This window comes from Crocodylus porosus, unplaced genomic scaffold (genome assembly GCF_001723895.1).
Source record: "Crocodylus porosus isolate Cpor-Errol unplaced genomic scaffold, CroPor_comp1, whole genome shotgun sequence".
Classification (NCBI taxonomy): domain Eukaryota; kingdom Metazoa; phylum Chordata; order Crocodylia; family Crocodylidae; genus Crocodylus; species Crocodylus porosus.
In genome coordinates, this window is record NW_017728918.1 from 25,550,107 (window position 1) to 25,554,841 (window position 4,735).

Below are 4,735 nucleotides of genomic sequence, written 5' to 3' on the forward strand. Positions count from 1 at the left end.
TCTGCCTGTGTCAGTTTAACACTTTGGTGTTCTCTCCCTCTCTACAGCACACAAACACACCTGGGAAATACCAGCTGCTGCCTGAGTAGTAGCTGAGAGTAACTTGTGCAAGTGTCACTAACAGGAAGAACTAGCATCCACTTAACTGTTGTCACAATCGCGTGTTTTCTTTTTGTCAGTTGTCTACGTTACAGAAATTGGAGATGGTGATAAGCTGGTAGGTCAAAGTCCATCTTCCTGGCAAGCAACATTTTGCCTTGTTATATTTTGTAGTCTGCCTTCCTGCCCAGATTTAAATGACGGAGCAAAAAGGAGCATCTGCTACTACCCTTGAGAATCTCTCCCTTCCATAGAACAGTGCTGGAAGGGATTGATGGGGGAAGGAAAGAGGCCTGGCTAGTACAATCTCTGCCCTTGCTTGCTGGATTTTTAATAATTGAGTGAAGAGGAAAATTTGTGTGTCAGATTAAGTTAATAGTGTTTCATGTAATTTTTAGTCTGCTTTTTTTTTTTTTGTTTCCCGGTTACTTTTTCCTACTTGTGATAAGCATCTCTCCTGTTGTTGGCACAAAAAATACCACAACATGTAGTGGCAATACCCTGTCATTGCATGATTGCTCTTCTTTCTGTTAGCAAAGGACTGAGTTGTTCTCATTTGTGTGCTCTCTGTTTCTCTCCTCTTCCCCCTTCCTTAGAATTCACTTTTCCTTGCAGGCAAAGAACAACCGCAGTTCCGTTGTAATTGGAAATGAGCCTGAAAACACCAGATGTGAGGCCTGCACAACTGGACCAAGGGGTCGGGGGGGAAATGTGCACTTTAGTTTCTGCTCTTGTATTAAGGTTGCCACAGGGATACCACAGTGCCTTCCTATGACTTAGTAAATTTAAGTGTGCACATGACTTCCACAATTCAAAAACTAGCTGTGTCCCTCTTAGATCAACAAGAGAAATGGTTAAAGCAGCATAAAGAAAACCTGGCAGAACTAAATGATTCTTGTTGGATGCAAGACTAGAGGTGCAAATACCAAAAAAAAAAAAAAAAAAGGTTTGAATAAAGCAGACAAATGTGAAGAAATTCTGAATGAAGGCTGCATATTTTCATCTTTACCCCATTGTTTGCCAGCCTGTCTACTTTATGGATGTCCAAAATGGGAGAGGATTTTATGTAGCACATGTTTGTGCCTACTGCACAGCATATTAGTTTAATATTTTCAGATCAAGTTTCTAATGTTAGATTAGGAAGTAGTAATAATAATAAAGCTCCATGTCTCTCCTTTGGCATCCTACTTTTGTATTAATTAGCTTTGCAATGCATTATCATATATTATTGTTTGCCAAAATGTAACAATGAAACACTAGGTGTTTTTGTTTTAGCTATGCTGAATCTGTCCTCCTCTACATAGTCTGCATACACTTGCTTTAGACATGAAAAGGCAATCATCTTGTGCCTGGATCCATGCCAATGAACCTCTTGCATGTGTGCAAAGTCCCACTGAAAGAGTTGATTCAATTGTAAAACCAGGGCCTACATGTCACGATGGAAACCCCATTGCTCTTTTTCCATGCATAAGCAAGCAGATTTTTCTCAGTGTACATAAATAATACATATGTCTCTCAGATTTAGGAGTGCCTCTGACCTTTTGGGATAGAGTAAGTGAAAAGGTAAATCAATGTAAGAAGTGCAACTGTAGCACATGTCCTATGATTCTGTTTTGCATGCAAATACCTTGACAACTTCTGTGCTTAAACTTGTGAAGAAGAGGTTTAAAAAGGGCAGGGGAAAAAAACAAACAAACTTACAACTACAATTGATCAGGAAACTCAACTTTCATGCAGCAAGAAACTTTGAGATTTGTTTCCTTTCCAAAAGAGAGAGAGAAATAAAATAGCAAACAGAAGAATTTTAACATGAGAAATTCTAAAATGTTTTTAAATAAAGTTATTTCACACTGAAACTTTTTTTTTCTTTCCAATTTTAATTCTGTCAACCCAAAAGCTAAACCATTCTGTTGAAACTGACCTTCCCTCCAAGAATAATGTTGAATTTGACAAAAACCCATATTCAGGAGAGGGACACTCCTAGTGCAGCATATTTCAACTAGCTCTACTTGAGGCACACTAAATATGGAGCGTTTTCATGCAGGGGTGGCTTTTTTTTCTTGTTGGGTTTTGTTTTTGAGGTTAATGTTCTTCAAAAACTTGCCTTCTTTGCGGAGGGTTAGGGAAGGCCACGGGTCAGTGCCACTTTCTTTACCCAGCCAAAGTCCTATCCTCATGAAGCTGCTAAGAATAACAAAATGAACCCTGTCATTATTGGCTCATGTTTTTCAGTATCCTCCTCTCTGCTAGACTTAGTGACTTAGGAAGCAAAGTGAACTGCTGCAAGGAAGTTCTGGGGGTCAAGCTGACAAGCCACTAACTGGGACACAGGAAACCCCAGGTTCTCTTACTGTGTCAGATACTGATCCAAGTGTTCTTGGCAAGACATGTTATTGCTCTGGATCTCTTTGAACATCCACTATTTCTCTGTTTTTTGTCTATTTAGATTGTAAGCATGTCAGAATAAGGACTCTCTTTTATGGTTTGCTACTGAAGTACAGAGACTAAATAAAAATAATACCTCCCCATACTGAATTTTTTACAAACTTTCATGTACCTTTTTCTATATGTATTTACTTCCAAATAGTCTAAAATATTTTGCCACCTGAAGATGATAATGATATAAAATTGTTTTTAATCCTAATTTTTTTAAACTATAAATCTATCTAATCTTACAGGTTAATATTTGAAAGCAGCTGCTTAGACACACAAACAATGGATCAGCAGCTCTCATGGAATACTGCAAGCACCTATTTTTTTAAACAAATTGGTGAATTTTATAAGAATAAATTTGGTGACTGTGGTACAATTTCCAAATGGAAATGTGTTTCCAGGGTTGACCTACTGAAATTAGACAGCTTTTCTGCCAGTGGAAAGGCCTGCCCACACAAAGTTTCTCAGGACTGAGTTCTACGGTTCAGTTCTGCAAATGAACACAAATCAGTAAAACCCCATGATTTATACAGATCATTATAGATGTCAGTGAGGCTCTGCAGGTGGAAAGCAATCTATTGTATAAGGTTGGAATCTAAGGGTCTTATTCCATAGGAATCACAGCACATTTTAGCTGAGATCATGGTATTACAACACTATATTGCAAGTTAAAATATGTTTTGAGCAGTTACATGCTTATGATCTCAGCCTATTCTAGACAGGGCTGGAGCCAGCTGTGCCTCACTGCCATCTCCCCCATACTGACTGGTACTCCAGGTTTCCCTTGCTTTATGCTGTACGGTGCATAACTCAAATTTGCATAAAGGGAACCCACTTTACAATGTAACAAATAGGGATACGTTCCAAGACCTTGACTCTACTGACCCCAAGACCCATTTCTATCACTTTTACAAGACAATTTTGGTATTCACCAGCAGCAGACAGTACACGTAAGTACAGGGCACTATCGGAATGCTGGCGGCAACTACAGAAACACATGTTGCAGACAATGAGAAAGAAGCACAGATCCACACAGGAGACTATATGCTGGTGCACGTCAATGAACCGCACAAAGCAGCTGACTGCAGGCTTCCACCACACTGATCACATAAGAGTGGATTTACTTCACATTTAATGAATTTTTGGTATAAAAAGAGTCATCACATAAGAGGGAATTTGCACATAGAGAACCTGCATAAAGCAAGGAAACCTGTAGGTGTCACAGCTTGCACATCTACCCATGAGGAGGTACAACCCCCATGCCCAGAGCCTGTACCTTCTCTGTTACTTGCCCTACATTGGCCAGCCTGGGAGCACCTATTCCTGGCATGCTGGAGTAACCTGGGTTTCTGCTGCTGGCAGTTAGAGGGAGGCATGGGGAGCCAAGCCCAGGAGGAGGTGCTGCTCATGCTTCTGGATCTGTAGGGTAAGCTGGGTCTCTGCTGCTGGCAGTCTTGAATTGGCTCTTATGTGATGCCAGGGCTACAACTCACAATCAGCTGATTGTTGGTCCTAGCCCTAGCACTGCACTGGAATCTTGAATTCGTATTATCTCTGTAGCTGAGCACATTACTTAAAAAGATTTGGAGATACTCCTCCCCCAAAATATTATAACTTTGTTATAATATGATAACATTTAACATGTGTCTTACTGCTTGTATATGTAGATATTCACATTCTAAGTGCAGTTAACATATTCCAAGTGTAACGTGACACAACTGTAAGCCTATGATCTGTTTGATTAAACCAAAAACAACCAATAATATTTTGAGGAATTTAGATTAATTTCTGCACAAGCAATAAGGCTCTTCAGATATTTTGTGTTGCTGCTGTTGGTAATTAAGGATATGAAAATCACAGGAGATGGCAATAAAAATATTAATTAAAATACTGTAAATAAGACAAAAATTAGTCATTTTAAAGAAAGGTTTCTTGCTGAAAGTATTTAAATAGGATGAGCACATTGTTAGCATTTAGCAAACAATAGAAGCCAATAAGTGAATTATGCCATTGATTAAAACATTTAAACATCAACTGAGATCACTTCAATGAGAACAGATGGTTGTGAGCATTCCCCTCATCACAGCAGCTGGGCCCCAATCCTGCAAAGTACTGAGCTCTCTGGCTCCCATCCAGCAAAGCACTGAAGAATGTGCATGTAACTCCAAGTATGAGTCACTTCATTTCATTCATAGGCCTTCTC